The 19,337-nt window shown below is 45.1% G+C and overlaps 1 protein-coding gene across 3 annotated transcripts in view; it reads left to right on the forward strand.

Annotated features, from left to right (window-relative positions):
- Positions 1-213: 213 nt before the first annotated feature.
- LOC129858276 (leucine-rich repeat and immunoglobulin-like domain-containing nogo receptor-interacting protein 2) overlaps positions 214-19,337 on the forward strand; it is a 315,914-nt gene continuing 296,790 nt past the window's right edge. For 2 of the 3 annotated variants that reach the window (XM_055927403.1, XM_055927401.1), the window contains exon 1: positions 214-867. The gene's annotated coding sequence lies outside the window, so the exon portion shown is untranslated. Of the gene's footprint in view, positions 984-19,337 lie in introns of all 3 variants that reach the window. The other variant, XM_055927402.1, reaches the window with a different exon arrangement.

Here is a 19,337-nt window from a genome sequence, read left to right on the forward strand (position 1 = left end):
GATTCCTAAGGAGTGCAGGCAGCCAACCTTTCTATCTGACATGACTGTGAATGCCAACGCTGTAATTGTCAGACAACAGACCTGGGAGTGAGCGGGAGAGGGAGGAGAGAGAGAGGAAGGGAGAGAAAACAAGGGGATGGGAGCCGTGTGAGGCAGGAAGGGGAGTGTGTGAGGAGAGAGAGACTGAGAGAAAGAGAGCGAGGGAGGGGAGAGAGAGAAAGAGAGAGAGCAGCTTTCATTCCGGCACTTCTCAGCATCCAGTCTCTGAGACAGCGTTCTAGAGAGTAGAGCTACAAAATAAGGTACATTGGAGAGGGAAAAAATCTAAGGAGGAAATCGAGGGAAATAAATTACAAGAATAGTTTGCTATCCACTACTAACTCCTATCGGGTGGTGAGAGGTGTCAAAGTTTGCACTCTGGGGGACCCCCCCCCCCCCCCCCATGCTGGGCTGAACAGAGGACAGCTCCCGTTTTCTAGGTGTGGAGAGCACAGACTGCCTGTAGTCACTTTCGGGGGAGCCAGTGCGCACTAGGAGTGTTCTCCATCTGTGGATCTCGCACTTCATCGCTGCCTGCCTGCAACACGGGAGGAGAAGATCCAATCAGTGTTTGGGTTTAATAAGGTGGAATACCAGGGGGGACACAACAGAAAAGATACAGCACAACCTGGGAAATAAAGGAAGTAGGAGCACACAGCAGTGAAGGACATCCTTCAGAGGAGGAAAAATAACGTTTTACGGAATTTTGAATTCAGAGGCTCCTGTTCCAGGGGGACTTGGGCAGCATAATTTTATTTTTGGGAGGAGCAGCTCTCAGCTTCAGTCAGCTAATCTTGTGGACTATAGGATCCTGGATGGCATGTCAAGGTAAGGACCTATCTTCACTCTCCCGGTGTATCAGCAAGCCAGCCAGCTACTGCTCAGATTAGGTAACGGCAACACTCAGCAGCAGATGAAAAGAGAGAGAAGAAGCAGACGGAAAGGTATGTGTTTCACTAATCTCCAGACTGTTTACTGGCACTCATAGGACGTGAAAAGTTGCGATAGCGCCTTTCTGCGATTCATTTTCTTCATGCCGTATTCTGATGCACGGTGGGAAGATGATTGCTTTTTTCTAGGAGGGATATTTTGATCTATGGATGAGAGGGTAGAGGGCTGTTGAGGGGTGTTATGGGGGGTGTTGAGGGGGTGCTATGGGGGGTATTGAGGGGGTGGTATGGGGGGGGGAATGTTGGAAAGTAAAAGATGCCGGTGTGCAAAGCAGTTTTTCTCTGGGGTCTCTGTTTCTGTATGGTGGCTTCCAGCAGGAATGCTGGATGGAAGGGCATAATTACCACTGGTGTTTGTCTTCGTCTTTGTAGGGGCCGTATCTTTGGGACATGAGATTACGTTTTGTTCACCACCTGCCTCTGAGTCGCGACTGCACAGCTACTCTGCATATTAAGGGATGTTTTTTCCTTTATCGCAGCAGACGGCAAACAAAATGTTTTAGTTGTTTTCAAAAGCTGCCCAAATGTCTTACATGCCCCACATAATAGTTCTGCATCTTTCCTGTCTTACTGTCATGCCCATCTTTGGTCACGCTAAGCTGATAAGGTGATGAAACATGTAGATGATAAGCATGTGTTTTCTCTCCTCAAGGTCCTTGTATGTAAATGAGGATAACATGATTCATAGGATGATGGAGGGATATAAAATAGGGGTTTATAAATATAACTGCAGCATCGTTGTAGTGAATCTACAGCACCTCCCTGTCAACACCGGACAAGTGCCCCTTTGTAGGAACAGGCTGAAGTATTTATGATTGCATGTGCATCCTGTCTGCCATGAAATATTTAAAATAATTGAATAATAAATAGCCTGTGCCTGTCAAGCCCTGCACCTGCCGTGGAGGATGAATATGATGCAGCCTCCTCATGTAATATGCAAAGCGGTGTCCAATAAATCCCTCTGCCTCTAGAAATGAAAATGTAAAAAGTGTCTCCTCTTGCGAGACATCGACAGGGGGGGTAGAGGGGGTGGAACGGGCAGGAAAGGGTGAGATGAAGTTGATGACAGTTTCCTAGGTACAGTCACTAAATGTCCACCAATAGGACTGGCTAATTCTTATCTGTAATTTATAGCTCGCTGGTGGATGTATATAGGATGGTGCCTGTCCTAATGGTTCAGAGATTAAAGTGACAAAGCTCTGGTATTGGAATTACTCATGAAAGAGAATGTTGGCTTTTCATCTATTCGTTTGTCCGGTCCAGATATAGGTGTAATCTAATGAGCATTATGGCGGACGTGCATTTAATGTGTGTGTGTGTGTGTGTGTGTGTGTGTGTGTGTGTGTGTTTATTCAGTGTGTGGTTGTATGTGTCCAGAGCTGTGAGCTTCATCCTCTTTGATGTTTTATTGAGTGTTAACCATGTCCGCACTGACGCACAGACTCTGATCCGGGGTTACATGGTGAAGGGAATCTCTGATTTGGACCTCATTCAGCCTTGTACTGCTTTTCACTGTGGATTAGCAACACCGATTTTGCTTTCACAGCATTTTGAATCTGCTAAACGATTTAGTCCAGGTATGTGTGCGTCTGAATGTGTGTGTGTGTGTACATGTTTGTGTGTGTGTAGATGTTTGTGTCTGTGTGTATATGTTTCTGTTTATGCTTGTTTGAGTGTGCTTGTTTGAGTGTGTGTGTGTGTATATATATATATTTGTGTGTGTGTATGCTTGTGTGTGTATGCTTGTGTGTGTGTATGCTTGTTTGAGTGTGTGTATGCTTGTTTGAGTGTGTGTGTGTTTGTGTGTGTGTGTGTGTGTGTGTGTGTATGTGTGTGTGTGTGTATGCTTGTTTGAGTGTGTTTGCCCAACCCTTGTAAAAGGAATATATGCTGTCTGATGGTGGCTGAGGGAGGAGTCAGAGACTTGGTCTACCATTTCACTTGGATTATGCATCCACTGAATTATAGTATGGAAGGCGAATAGAAGGCATTTTTATTTTCCCAGTGATTACTCTGAATTGTAGACAGCACATTCACAGGGGGTAGACATTAGAGAAGAAAACAACTTTGATGGCAAAAAGGCTGTGCTTTTGATTTATTGCCTACAGCTACAGTTTGAATCAGTATGCATGCACGTAACTAGGCAGCTGAAATATGACTGACATACCTGCTTCTAACTATAATAAATCATTTTCAATCATCTCATGCCTTTTGGACCCACACAGATGACACATTTTCTGCTTAGTTGTGAATTATGCCTAATATTTATATTAGGAATTTGTTAAGTCTAGTTTATAGCCAATATTACTTCACAATTTACCCAACATGTGTATGCAGACAGAAGCAGAGGGTTCTTTTGAATGGTTTTGTCATTATCCAAACATATTCAATAACAAAATTTAACAATATATTGTATTTTTACTCCTTAAGATTAAGATTCTATACCCCAGCTAATACAGGACGTGTAAGATGTGCTTATACGGATCGGAGTATCATGGGTAGAGTAGCTATGGACTACTCGTACGTCAAGGAGACTTGTCAGACCTTCAGTGATCAATAAGAAGGTCCACTTCCGCTCTAGAGATGGTCATATTCAACGTTGGCTAGCCATTAGAAGCTAACTATGCATTGATGTTGAGGAGAAATTTCAATTGAATTAGTCTCAGAAATTCTACCAGAACATGCTCTATGCAGGCCTCTGAGATGCATAGGGTACTCAGCCTTTAAGTGGACATTAAACAATCTTCTTTCAGCCCAGGGTAATTAACTGTAGTATTCTAAAATGCCACCATCTTAAAATGTCAATACTTCAGGCCTCCTTCCCAACTGTCTAAAAGCTCTCTACAGGACATTACTGTAACATTAGCATCGTCATGTTATTATCCAGGCTGTAGAAGCAAAAATTCCGCCATTAAAGGAGGTTAAGCACATAATTTCTCTGTCGGAAGTAGCGCGGTTGAACTGTATGAAAGGGAAGACGTGGCCCGAGCACAGCGGCATATTTTTAGACAGTCCATTAAGGAATAGGAAAATCAATGCTCGCAGTTCTGTCAACATTGGGTTTCAGTTTTTTTTAACACGATGACCTTTGTCGGGTACAGTGAGGAACCTGAATGGCATTGTCATACTGTGGCTTGGCGAAAGAATAACACAGGTCATTATGAAAATAGACAAAGGCTGTGTCTTGTTGGCATGTCTAGCGCAAACATGAATGACCGTCTTCCATCTGCTTTCAAAAATGAATTTCATTTGGGCTTGAACACGCTTTCTCCTCTACTGTTTCTTGTTAAAAGGATTCCTTGGGTGAATATTCAATATCTGACAGGCTGATAGATGCACCGCTGATAAATCAATTTCAGGCTGATTATAAATACATTTCAGGCTTTACTTAGCCACATGCTTCCACATGTCAAATCAATAAAATAAAACATGTGTAGACTTTACTGTGACATGTTTAATTAACCAATGTTTAAGCCCTTAACCAACAGCGCAGTTTAAGAAAGAGTTAAGAAAATATTTACCAAACAAACAAAAGTAAAAAGTAACAGAATAAAATAACAGTAACGAGGCAATATACAGGGGGTACCGGTACTGAGTCAATGTGCAGGGGCACAGGCTAGTTGTGTAACGGCTACCGTCATATTCCTCCTCGGACGAGGAGAGGCGAGAAGGATCGGACCAATATGCGGAGTGGTTAGTGTTCATGATGAATGATTTATTATAACGGAAAAACTGAACACTGAAAATACAAAACAAATAAACGAAGTGCAGAAAACAGATACAGTACCGTGTGGTGAAAAACACAAACACGGAAACAAACACCCACAAAACACACGTGAAACCCAGTCTGCCTAAGTATGATTCTCAATCAGGGACAACGATTGACAGCTGCCTCTGATTGAGAGTCATACTAGGCCAAACACAAAAATCCCAACATAGAAAATCAACCATAGACAAACCCACCCAACTCACGCCCTGACCAACTAAAATAAATACAAGACAAAGGAAAACAGGTCAGGAACGTGACAGAACCCCCACCTTAAGGTGCGAACTCCGGGCGCACCACCATAAACTCTAGGGGAGGGTCTGGGTGGGCGTCTGTCCACGGTGGCGGCTCTGGCTGGCTGGCTCTGGCGGATCTTGGCTGGATGGCTCCGGCTGGTCCTGGCTGGACGGCTCTGGCTGGTCCTGGCTGGACGGCTCTGGCTGGTCCTGGCTGGACGGCTCTGGCTGGTCCTGGCTGGACGGCTCTGGCGGATCCTGGCTGGACGGCTCTGGCGGATCCTGGCTGGACGGCTCTGGCTGGTCCTGGCTGGACGGCTCTGGCCGGTCCTGGCTGGCCGGCTCTGGCCGGTCCTGGCTGGACGGCTCTGGCTGGTCCTGGCTGGCTGACGGCTCTGTCTGCTCATGGTTGGCGGAAGGCTCTGACTGCTCATGGTTGGCGGAAGGCTCTGACTGCTCCTGTCTGGCGGAAGGCTCTGCCTGCACCTGTCTGGCGGAAGGCTCTGGCTGCTCCTGTCTGGCGGAAGGCTCTGACGGCTCGGGACAGACGGGCAGCTCTGACGGCTCGGGACAGACGGACAGCTCTGACGGCTCGGGACAGACGGACAGCTCTGACGGCTCGGGACAGACGGACAGCTCTGACGGCTCGGGACAGACGGACAGCTCTGACGGCTCGGGACAGACGGACAGCTCTGACGGCTCTGGACAGACGGACAACTCTGACGGCTCGGGACAGACGGACAGCTCTGACGGTGCTGTGCAGGCAGGCAGCTCAGACAGTGCTGGGCAGATGAGAGACTCTGGCTGCGCTGGAGAAGAGGAATGCTCTGACAGCGCTGGACAGGTGGGAGCAACTGGGGAGAGAACCCGGAGAGACAGCCTGGTGCGGTGGGCTGCCACCAGAGGACTGGTACGTGGAGGTGGCACCGGGTATACCGGACCGTGAAGGAGGACACGCGCTCTTGAGCACCGAGCCTGCCCAACCTTACCAGGTTGAATGATCCCGTAGCCCTGCCAGTGCGGCGAGGTGGAATAGCCCGCACTGAGCTATGCTGGCGAACCGGGGACACCATTTGTAAGGCTGGTGCCATGTATGCCAGCCCGAGGAGACGCACTGGAGGCCAGATGCGTTGGGCCGGCTTCATGACACCCGGCTCGATGCCCAACCTAGCCCTACCAGTGCGGCGAGGTGGCCCGCACTGGACTAATAGCCCGCACTGGACTAAGCACGCGTACTGGGGACACCGTGCGCTCCACCGCATAACACGGTGTCTGACCAGTACGACGCCCTCTCACTCCACGGTAAGCACGGGGAGTTGGCTCAGATCTCCTACCCGGCTTTGCCACACTCCGCGTGTGCCACCCCCAAAAATGTTGGGGTCTGACTCTCGGGCTCCCAACCGCGTCGCCGCGCTGCCTCCTCATACCAGCGCCTCTCTGCCTTCACTGCCTCCAACTCCGCCTTGGGACGGCGATATTCCCCTGGCTGAACCCAGGGTCCTTTGCCGTCCAGGATCTCCTCCCAAGTCCACGAGTCCTGTGTCTTCTGTTGCTGCTGTCGCTGCCCTTTTCCACTCCGCTTGGTCCTTTGTTGGTGGGTGTTTCTGTAACGGCCAGGAACGTGACAAGTTGAGGTAATTTGTCAGGAACGTGACAAATTGTACATGCAGGTAGGGGTGAAGTGACTATGAATAGATAATACGCAGTAAGTAGCAGAAGTGTAAATAAACAAATGATTGTACATGTAAATAATCTGTTGGCCATTTGATTAATTGTTCAGCAGTCTTATGGCTTTGGGGTAGAAGCTGTTAAGGACCCCCCCTAATTTCCTGATAAAGCAAAACACCATACACTACGACAGCTGGGCCATTTATGGAATATGTTTACTCATCAGCATTGTAAAACTCCCATCATCATGGACACCACTCCTTCCAATTACCCTCCAACTCATTGAATCCCATCAAAGTCAGCCAAACATTGGTTTGTGAAATGGAGCATCTCTAGTTCTCTGAAATGTGGCCCGCTTGTAGCACCAGTGCTGCTAAAGGTAGTGGGGTTTGCAGTTTTTCCACCAAAAATAATAATCAAAAGGAAACGTTTTACTATTCAGGGCATGAACCCAGCACGGTGCCCTTGTCGCACGGCACAATGTCGCCAGTGAGGGCATGGCGTGGCCGCATCCTCTGTTCCCTGCTTCTGTGGTGGGTGGCAGAGTGACCACTGGTGGCAGCGCAAATCCATCTTGGAAGAGCACACAGGGAGAGGTTGAGGCTTGAGGACAGATCGTGGACGACTTCCATTGACACTGACCTTGCCACCTATGTCACTTTCGAGCATGACCTTTGAGTGAGCTGTGGGGACTAGCATCTGAGGGCCACCTCCAGCAAAGTCCCCTTTGCTTCTCTCGCTTGTGTCGACATGAAGCGTTAGTAAGAGTCAGAGGGGTGAACGCGGGGTGAGAGGACTTTGTGCCAAATGGCAGTTGTGATGGAAAGGGGGAGAATAGACATCTGTTGGCCTCAATCCATGAAAAACAGAAGATCCAATTACCTCAGGTTGTCTGTCTGACTTAAGTGAAGGCACCCCAGGTTTGACCTTGAACTGGGGTTTGATGCCTTTAATATCTGTCCAGGTCTTCTCAGGCTCAACACAAGCCCAGTATGCCACCACGAGGCGTGGGAGGCCACAGTAAGGTGTTGTGACACTATCAGTCTGCCACAGCTTGGCTTCTCACACATATTGAATTCCAACAATAGCACTGAAATGCCAACCTGACAGCACGTACTTAAGCACTATTATGTTTGCAGAAGGAGAACAGAGAGAGGGTAACATTTGGCTTTGAACACATCAAAGATTATTATAATATGCCATTAGCTGCAGCTATATTAGAGGGGACTGACTGGTGCAACAAATATGTGAATTTAGAACAAATATGAGATTCAATGTGCTTTTTTCTTGTAGAATAGAATATCAAACATAGAGGAATTGAAAGTTATGAGACCTTCCACTTATAGACCTTTTTAACATATTTTTTAGGAGGAGCGGAAGTGAACCCTGGACCTCCAAAGAACTTCCGGTGCATTTGTACACAACAGCTGTTCCGTCACGGCTGTAAACAGCTAGCTAGCTAAGCTAACTTAGTCTAGATGTTTCCTCAGGGTCAAAATGTGCATTTTTGACCATAGTATTCATGGGTGGAATAGTCATTTTGTCCGGGGAACATTTAAAATGGAGGTGAAAGCGCCAGGATGATGTGTAGCAGACGGGTACGTTTTTTAACAAGTTAACCATCTATTCTAGCTAATGTCAGGTAGCTGGCTAGCTACATATAAGTAGGATCGACAGCCATCAAATATTTGTTTTTTTAATTACACAAACGTTAGCTTGAACTGCTAAAAACATGCCAGCTACCTAGCAAGTAGCTAAGCTAACTAGCTAATTAACAGATGTCCCGTCCCAAAGAGAGAACTATGACAATGGCAAAACTCAATTGCAACGAAATATAAAATGTTATATCACTTGAGAATAATGAAGCAAGTCCTGGTCTAATTTCTGTTTTTCCTAATCTCAGATACAGAGACCTGTGAAGCTGCTAAACCGTGTTTGTGGATGAAGGTCCCAAAGAAAGTCCCTAGTCCTGGAGAGACTGTTCATATCACAGTTCATATCACCAATGGGTTATATATGGTACTGGTTTACTGTTAGAATTGGTTGTAGGACCACAAAAAATATGTTAAAAGTAACAATGCATATACCTAGAACATGTATGGCCAACCTTGCTCGTAGAGATTGAGCTCCTTGGCTTGCAGGTTTCTGTTCCTGTCATGCAATCTATGCGTAGTGGGTGCGGAGTCAGGCGAAGGAAGCAGAGGGTAAAGAACATTGTTTTATTCCGGGGGAAAATGGTCACGCCAAAACACCAGGCGCAAATAACAAGACCGGCCCAAAACCAGGACCCAACCAGTCCGGAGGAAAAACAAAAGAAAATCGCACAAACATACACAGAGGAAAAATAAGCCCGCACAAAGAGCAGGCGGGCATACCGGCTTAAATAGCCCAACTAAAACCTAAACAAGAAACAGGTGTAACCAATAAGACAAAACCAACAGAAAAGGGAAAAAGGGATCGGTGGCAGCTAGTAGACCGGTGACGACGACCGCCGAGCGCAGCAAGAACAGGAAGAGGAGCCACCTTCGGTGGGAGTCTTGACATTTTCAGCCCAACACAGACATTCTGTTCATTTTTTGTATTAGACACGTCATTTAACTATTCAATCATCTCTTGTTTTGTAGTAAGATGAATGTCCAAACACACTAACCATCTACATGGGCGTTCTTTGTATGATTTTAAATAAAGTGTTGGTTCTTTGAATTAAGTATGGTGTATTTTTTGGTCATTGAACATTTCCTGTGTGTCTGTTTTATTTGGTTATCACTCACTCTCATTTTTCACTTACTCTCATTTTGATGGTATTGCACAGATTTGCAGCTGCAGCTGGTGTCCTTGATCATTGGTGTGCGTGTAACAATCCCTGTATGGCCGACCTAGGATCCCCTGTCCACAACAACACTTCATACCCACAAAGCACCATTCATTATCATTCCAAAACATGATCTTGGTTGGGCTATGATAACAGGTATTTTGGTCTCAGGTCTCAAGAGAATAGCACTCACCTGTGAACTAGCTCACATGTGCTACACACTCACCCCTCTGCTACACTCACTGACCTCCTCCTTCTCATCAACCTCAACACACTCACCCCTCTGCTACACTCACTGACCTCCTCCTTCTTCACATCAACATCAACACAGTCACCCCTCTGCTACACTCACTGACCTCCTCATTAATATCAGCAGCCAGCAAAGCAGATTGTGTCAACTGAGTCAATCTTGCACCCACATTATTCATTTTGTGGGTATTTAATTCTGCTACATTGACTCAGATCACAGTCCGTGGCTGAGTTATACTGTCGGTGGCATAGGAAGAGGTGAAAGGGGTGTGAGTGTAGCAGAGGTGAGCTGCAGTTGAGTTCTAGTAGCCCTGTGATGTCATTCCCCTTGAGACTTGAAATAGTGTCTCCTGTCTATCATGAATGTATATTTTTTTAATACTGTAAGCATCTCGGCTCTGGAGGATCTCCTCCTGCGATTTTGCTCACCGATTTGCTTAATTCTGCTACACTCATTGTCCTCCAGTTGTTGGCATGCTAGCTACACGTGTAATTTGACTAGGGTTTGTGTCCTGGCCTGGTCAGCCATACAGGGATGGGACTCCTACATTACACAGCCTCTTTGCAGCCAATGTAAAAGTTACCCTTCACTGTGGTCACTTTCCAGGGAATTTTTTCTCTTGCCACCACTATACGTGGTCTACCCTTTTGGTTACAGTGGATGTGAGATTATTTATGGCATACATTCCCAATGCAGACATATGATGGGATTAGTATTGGCCTCGTGGGCATGCCCAATGCAGACATATGATGGGATTAGTATTGGCCTCGTGGACACGCCCAATGCAGACATATGATGGGATTAGTATTGGCCTCGTGGGCACGCCCAATGCAGACATATGATGGGATTAGTATTGGCCTCGTGGGCATGCCCAATGCAGACATATGATGGGATTAGTATTGGCCTCACGGGCACGCCCAATGCAGACATATGATGGGATTAGTATTGGCCTCGTGGGCACGCCCAATGCAGACATATGATGGGATTAGTATTGGCCTCATGGGCACGTCCAATGCAGACATATGATGGGATTAGTATTGGCCTCGTGGGCACGCCCAATGCAGACATATGATGGGATTAGTATTGGCCTCGTGGGCATGCCCAATGCAGACATATGATGGGATTAGTATTGTCCTCGTGGGCATGCCCAATGCAGACATATGATGGGATTAGTATTGGCCTCATGGGCATGCCCAATGCAGACATATGATGGGATTAGTATTGGCCTCGTGGGCACGCCCAATGCAGACATATGATGGGATTAGTATTGGCCTCGTGGGCACGCCCAATGCAGACATATGATGGGATTAGTATTGGCCTCATGGGCACGCCCAATGCAGACATATGATGGGATTAGTATTGGCCTCGTGGGCACGCCCAATGCAGACATATGATGGGATTAGTTTTGGCCTCGTGGGCACGCCCAATGCAGACATATGATGGGATTAGTATTGGCCTCGTGGGCATGCCCAATGCAGACATATGATGGGATTAGTATTGTCCTCGTGGGCATGCCCAATGCAGACATATGATGGGATTAGTATTGGCCTCATGGGCATGCCCAATGCAGACATATGATGGGATTAGTATTGGCCTCGTGGGCACGCCCAATGCAGACATATGATGGGATTAGTATTGGCCTCGTGGGCACGCCCAATGCAGACATATGATGGGATTAGTATTGGCCTCATGGGCACGCCCAATGCAGACATATGATGGGATTAGTATTGGCCTCGTGGGCACGCCCAATGCAGACATATGATGGGATTAGTTTTGGCACTTGTACATGTGGCTTGTCATTTGTATGCTGAAACAGGATTCACAAATCCTCACACATTGTTTACATTTTACAGAGACGTTTTCTGCATTTGAAATGATACTATTAGAAATAGGAAAAGCACTCACACATCGGATAAGTTGTCTGTGTTAATAATTTGATAATAAAAGTAAATGGCTGGATTGATATGGGCAAGATCAGTGTGTGTGTGTTTTTTCTTTTCATTAGACAATTAATGAGGGTAACCAAATTAAAGGCTACCAGATTTGACTTCTACAGCTACTGGACATGCCATCATGAACTGGATTAGAGCAAGCCCTACCCTTGTAATGAAAGTAGGCCTTAAGGATGACATGCTCAGGAGAGAGACATTATTAGCAAATCTCACTGTCAAGAGGGTGTAGAAAGTAATATTAAGGTTAATTTGATTAATTTCAAAATACATGTTGCTTGAAATAGTTGCAATTTGTTTGCTTCATGTGAATCCTGGTGTATTTAATATGCAGATCAACATTTTTACCACAAGGTGGACCACTAGCTTGGTCTCATAATGTGAGAACGATAAAACATGCCTAGCACAAGCTACCGGTTCATTAAAACTACAGTATGTGTCTTAATTGAAACTAAGTGAGCAAAAAACGTATGTAAAATATAGTTGCGTTAAGGAGGGAGCTGACAGATTAGTGAAGGGGGAGAGAGTGGGGTAATTACTGCTGCTAGCTAACTTTGATGTATAAAATGTGGCCGTCAAACACTGCACTCTTATGCAAGAAATATGTAGTTTATTTATATTGTTGGCTGTCGCGAGAGAAATGTATCTTGTCTGATGATTTTGTTGAGTGGATCTGGTAGCAAACAAGTCAATGTGTGTATATAATTAATGTTACATTTTTGTGTCGGATCAAGAAGTACGAATTTATCATTTTGTGTTAGCTAGCCAACTAACTAGCTAGTTAGCAATTATGGCGTGCTGCAGCACCGGATGTTTACTGTGGAACATCCATTGCTGCAGAACATGTTATTGTTTTGACAGTTTAAAAGGTCTATATAAAAGGCACAGTTTGTATCCTAAATGTCATTAAGACATTATAGCACCAATCATCCCAGCATGGAAATAACAACCCATTTCTTCCATTGACGTCAGAAGTTTACATACACCTTAGCCAAATACATTTAAACTCCGTTTTTCACAATTCCTGACATTAAATCGTAGTAAAAATTCCCCGTCTTAGGTCAGTTAGGATCACTACTTTATTTTAACAACATGCCAGAAAAATAGTAGAGAATGATTTATTTCAGCTTTTATTTCTTTCATCACATTCCCAGTGGGTGAGAAGTTTACATACACTCAATTAGTATTTGGTAGCATTGCCTTTAAATTGTTTAACTTGGGTCAAACATTTCGGGTAGCCTTCCACAAGCTTCCCACAATAAGTTGGGTGAATTTTGGCCCATTCCTCCTGACAGAGCTCGTGTAACTGAATCAGGTTTGTAAACCTCCTTGCTCGCACACACTTTTTCAGTTCTGCCCACAAATGTTCTATGGGATTTAGGTCAGGGCTTTGTAATGGCCACTCCAATACCTTGACTTGTTGTGCTTAAGCCATTTTGCCACAACTTTGGAAGTATGCTTGGGGTCATTGTCCATTTGGAAGACCCATTTGTGACCAAGCTTTAACTTCCTGACTGATGTCTTGAGATGTAGCATCAATACAGCCACATAATTTTCCTCCCTCATGATGCCATCTATTTTGTGAAGTGCACCAGGGTCTCCTGCAGAAAAGCACCCCCACAACATGATGCTGCCATCCCCGTGCTTCACGGTTGGGATAGTGTTCTTCGGCTTGCAAGCATCACCCTTTTTCCTCCAAACATAGCGATGGTCATTATGGCTAAACAGTTCTACTTTTGTTTCATCAGACCAGAGGACATTTCTCCAAAAAGTACGATCTTTGTCCCCATGTGCAGTTGCAACCGTAGTCTGGCTTTTTATGGCAGTTTTGTAGTAGTGGTTTCTTCCTTGCTGAGCGGCCTTTCAGGTTATGTCGATATAGGACTGGGATTGATTTGCACTTTCGCACCAAAGTACGTTCATCTCTAGGAGACAGAACGTGTCTCTTTCCTGAGCGTTATGATGGCTGCGTGGTCCCATGGTGTTTATACTTGCGTACTATTGTTTGTACAGATGAACGTGGTACCTACAGGCGTTTGGAAATTGCTCCCAATGATGAACCAGACTTGTGGATGTCTACAATTTGTTTCTGAGGTCTTGGCTGATTTCTTTTGATTTTCCCATGATGTCAAGCAAAGAGGTACTGAGTTTGAAGGTAGGCCTTGAAATACATCCACAGGTACACCTCCAATTAACTCAAATAATGTTAATTAGCCTAGCAGATGCTTATAAAGCCATGCCATAATTTTCTGGAATTTTCCAAGCTGTTTAAAGGCACAGTCAACTTAGTGTATGTAAACTTCTGACCCACTGGAATTGTGACACAGTGAATTATAAGTGAAATAATCTGTCTGTAAACAATTGTTGGAAAAATTGCTTGTGTCATGCACAAAGCAGATGTTCTAACCAATTTGCCAAAACTATAGTTTGTTAACAAGAAATTTGCAGAGTGGTTGAAAAATGAGTTTTAATGACTCCAACCTAAGTGTATGTAAACTTCCGACTTCAACTGTATTTCTAAACTGAAATAATCTGCCTATATTGTTAAACCTGCTAAGAATGATAAGGGAGTAATGGCAGGGCCATCGATTGTGTGTTTTGCCTTCATCAGCCACTTTGAGGTGTCCTCACGACGACTTTGCCACCTCCCCCCTCTTTCTCTCTGCCCCAGTTATTCAGCAATGAAGCCAGGTAGGTATTTAGAGTATTGACCACTTTGCTCTTTCGACGGTTACAAAAGTGCTGTGTGTGGGGAGCCAGTTGAATATAACTCCTTGCAGCATTTGTTGTCCTAATAAGCCATGTTGTGCTGGTTAGCAATGTTGCCCTGGTAAGCCTGTTATGGAGTAATTTGTGTCCTGGTAAAGGATGTTGACTTCGTCAGCACAGTGGATTAGAGTTGAGTGGGTGAGTATTAGCAAAGGTCTAATCCTGACTTGTAAACTTGATTCTAGAGTCAAATGTTTCCTTTTTGTTAATCGAAGAAAGGCTTTTCAAATTTGCACAGACAATTTGCATGATAATTTTGACGATTCAGACACAAATCCAATTATTGGACATGGACAAATAAGAAAAGACCAACTCGAAATAATAACAGAACATTAGGACATTGGGTCTGGTCTTATTAGTTCAAGCCATTGATCCTTAGTCCCTTCAGGCCTGTACTGTCAGAGCAGTAGACCAAGTCGTGCATTTGTGTCTGCTTTAACAACGAGTTTTGGAAACAGAATGTGGGGTTTCTGCATGCCTTGAAGACTCTCAACACGTAGATTGGCCACTGACGCTTGGGTAGCAAAATTACTGTCCTATGTCTTGGCTCATGAGATAAAATAAAATGTTATTTGTCACATGCTTCGTAAACAACAGGTGTAGATTAACAGTGAAATACTTACTTATGGGTCATTTTCCAACAATGCAGAGTTAAAGAAAAAAAAGATAAAATCGAAATTGTGACATGAGTAATAAATACACCGTGAATAATGAATAACAACAAGTTAAAAAAACATGGCTACTGTATAAAATGTGTATGCAGAGTACCAGTACTGAAGGGATGTGTAGGGTTACAAGGTAATAACATGGCTATATACAGGGAGTACCAGTACTGAGTGGATGTGCAGGGTTACAAGGTAATAACATGGCTATATACAGGGAGTACCAGTACTGAAGGGATGTGCATGGTTACGAGGTAATACCATGGTTATATACAGGGAGTACCTGTACTGAGTCGATGTGCAGGGTACGAGGTAATAACATGGTTATATACAGGGAGTACCTGTACTGAGTCGATGTGCAGGGTACGAGGTAATAACATGGTTATATACAGGGAGTACCTGTACTGAGTCGATGTGCAGGGTACGAGGTAATAACATGGTTATATACAGGGAGTACCTGTACTGAGTCGATGTGCAGGGTACGAGGTAATAACATGGTTATATACAGGGAGTACCTGTACTAAGTCGATGTGCAGGGTACGAGGTAATACCATGGCTATATACAGGGAGTACCTGTACTGAGTCGATGTGCAGGAGTACGAGGTAATAACATGGTTATATACAGGGAGTACCTGTACTGAGTCGATGTGCAGGGTACGAGGTAATACCATGGTTATATACAGGGAGTACCAGTACTGAGGAGTGGATGTGCAGGGGTACGAGGTAATAACATGGTTATATACAGGGAGTACCTGTACTGAGTCGATGTGCAGGGTACGAGGTAATACCATGGTTATATACAGGGAGTACCAGTGCTGAGGAGTGGATGTGCAGGGGTACGAGGTAATAACATGGTTATATACAGGCAGTACCAGTACTGAGGAGTGGATGTGCAGGAGTACGAGGTAATACAATTAGCTATACTGTATACAGGGAGTACCATTACTGAGTCGATGTGCAGGGGCACGAGGTAATTGAGGTAGCTATGTACATCTAGGTAGGGGTAAAGTGACCAGGCAACAGGATAGATAATAGACTGAGCTGTGGCAGCAGCAGTGTGTGATTGTGTGTTGTGCCAGTATGCGTGTGTGCATGTTGTGTGTGTGGGCCTAAGTAGTGTGTATATGTGTGTTGGGGTGGCAGTGTGTGTGTTGTGTGTGGGTGCATATATAGTCAGAGCAAGGGAGTTAGTTAAAAAAGGGTCAATGCAGGTAGTCTGTGTAGGCATTTGATTAGCTATTTAGCAGTTTTATGGCTTGGGAGTAGAAGCTGTTCTTGGGTGGCTTGAGTCTGACATTTTTTAGGGCCGTCCTTTGACATCGCCTGGAATAGAGGTCTTGGATGGCAAGGAGCTCTGACCCAGTGATGTACTGGGCCATACTCACTGCCTTGTGGTTGGGTGCCTTGCAGTACCAAGCGGTGGTGCAGCCAATCAAGATGCTCTCAATGGTGCAGCTGTATAACCTTTTGAGTATCTGTGGGCCCATGCCAAATCTTTTCAACCTCCTGAGGGGGACAAGGCACTGTCATGCCCACTTCACAACTGTGTGCGTGTGTGTGGAGCACATTCATTCCTTAGTGGTGTGGACACTGAGGAACTTGAAACTCTCCACCAGCTCCACTACAACTGCTAGGTTATGTCCCATTCAAGGGTTTCATCCACCATGTGAAAATTACTCATTGAAGAGCCATATGCTTTCTTTCTGTGAGAGAGGGAAGAGGAGAGAGAGAGAGCCCCTAGAGAGAGAGAAGAGGATAGAGAGAGGGACGAGGAGAGATAGAGACTGTAGAGAGGGGGGCGAGGAGAGAGAGAGACCCTAGAGAGAGGGAAGAAGGGAGAGAGAGAGCCTGTGAGAAGAGGGAAGAGGAGAGAGAGTCCCTAGAGAGAGAGAAGAGAACCGTAGAGAGAGGGAAGAGGAGCGAGAGAGTCCCTAGAGAGAGAAAATAGGAGAGAGAGAGAACCCTTAGAGAGAGGGGCGAGGAGAGAGAGAGAGACCCTAGAGAGAGGGATGAGGAGAGAGAGACACTAGAGAGAGGGAAGAGGAGAGAGAGATCCCTTAGAGAGAGGGACGAGGAGAGCGAGAGCCCTTAGAGAGAGGGAAGAGGAGAGAGCACCTAGAGAGAGGAAAGAGGAGAGAGAGAGTCCCTAGAGAGAGGGAAGAAGAGAGAGCACCTAGAGAGAGGGAAGAGAAGAGAGAGAGCCCTTAGAGAGAGGGAAGAGGAGAGAGATAGCCCCTAGAGAGAGGGAAGAAGAGAGAGCACCTAGAGAGAGGGAAGAGAAGAGAGAGAGCCCCTAGGTCTTTGAGGAGTTTGAGATAAGATCCTGCCTCAAAGCTCTAGGGGGCATTAGTTTGGTGTATCGCTGGTTCACCATAGAAATGATGATTGGTAGTCATGTAACTTTCATGCACATTACACACAACTTACCCCACCTTCTTTCCACGGTGCATAAATACAGAGGGAGCTTTCTTCAGGTTATTCTTGGATTGTATACAATTTTTCCTGTCCTAATATGTACACCGAAAATACACTACATTGCCAAAAGTATGTGGACACCTGCTCGTCGAACACTCCATCCGATGCTTGGCATTGTGCATGGTGATCTTAGGCTTGTGTGCTGCTGCTTGGCCATGGAAACCCATTTTATTAACGTTTTGGGACTAACAGTTGCTGACGTTGCTTCCAGAGGCAGTTTGGAACTCGGTAGTGAGTGTTTCAACCGAGGACAGACTATTTTTACACACTACTCTCTTCAGCACTCGGCAGTCACGTCCTGCGGTCCCCAAAGCATCACACTACCACCATCATGCTTGACTGTTGGTTTGCGGTTCTTACTGTGCAATGCAGTGTTTGGTTTTTGGCAGGCATAATGGGACCCATGTCATCCAAAAAGGTGACTCAAGTTTTCCAAAAAGCACCTGGAGGATCATCAACAATTGTGTTCTATGTACAGATGATTCAAAGTATAACTTTTTGTATGAAATGGGTCCCGTCATGCCTGGCAAAAACAAAACACTGCATTGCACAGTAAGAACCTCATACCAGCAGTCAAGAATGAGAGAGCACCAAGAGAGCACTTAGAGAGAAGGAAGAGGAGAGAGCCCCTAGAGAGAGGGGAGAGAGAGAGAGAGCCCCCTTTGAGGAGTTTAGAGATAAGATCCTGCCTCAAAGCTCTAGGGAGCATTAAGTTGTTGTATCACCGGTTCACCATAGAAATTATGATTGGTACTCATGTAACTTTCACGTTCGCATACACACAGTCACACAACTTACCTCACCTTCTTTCTACAGTGCATAAATAAAGACAGAGCTTTCTTCAGGTCAGACTTGGATTGTATACATTTTAACATGCACAGCGAAAATACACACCTAATCCCAAATGAACATGTTGTGGCAGGACTTGAAACGAGCAGTTCATGCTTTACATCCCACAAATTTCGCTGAGTTACAATAGTTTTGCATGGAACAGTCTTCCACAATTACTCCACAGTGACATGAGAGACTGATCAACAACTACAGGTCATTTTTGTTTGCAGCTGAAGGTGGCACAACCAGTTATTGAGTGTAACGGGGCAATTCTTTTTCACACAGGGTCATTGGGTGTTGCATAACTTTGTTTATGAAATAAGTATGTAATTGTTGTTATTTGTTTACTCAGGTTACATTTATTTAATATTAGGTTTGGGTTGAAGAACATTCAGTATTCAAAATATGCAAACGTAGAGAATATTAGAAAGGGGCAAATACTTTTTATCGGCACTGTACATTAAATTGATGTAAATGTTTCCATACCTACAGTATGTTATGAAATCAAAACTTTTCACCTCTGGTACTACATAGTTTCCCATGCAGTTTGTTAATGAGTCAGTAAATAATGAAGACATATAGTATATTTGCACCCCAAATTACCTCGACATTGACATTAAAGACTTTTTTTTTTGCATTAATTTTAGTTTCTTGATATGCAGCACGGAACTATCTTCTCCCACCTCCACTCTAATTCTCAGTCTGTAGCGTGAACTGTGTCACTTGCTCTTTTAAGCTCTTGCAGATTTCCCTTCTCTTTCTTCCATTTAATCTGAGTCTAGCTGTCAGTGGGGTGAGGGAATCATTAGCCCCGTGCCACTGTGATACTGCTGTACCGAGAAACATGCTTAACCGAGAAAGCTCCCCATCTCTCCCATTCAGACAGATGCTGGAGGTTTTATTGTCAAGTGGTAGCTCTCTCAAGAGGTG

This window comes from Salvelinus fontinalis, chromosome 6 (genome assembly GCF_029448725.1).
Source record: "Salvelinus fontinalis isolate EN_2023a chromosome 6, ASM2944872v1, whole genome shotgun sequence".
NCBI classification, from domain to species: domain Eukaryota; kingdom Metazoa; phylum Chordata; class Actinopteri; order Salmoniformes; family Salmonidae; genus Salvelinus; species Salvelinus fontinalis.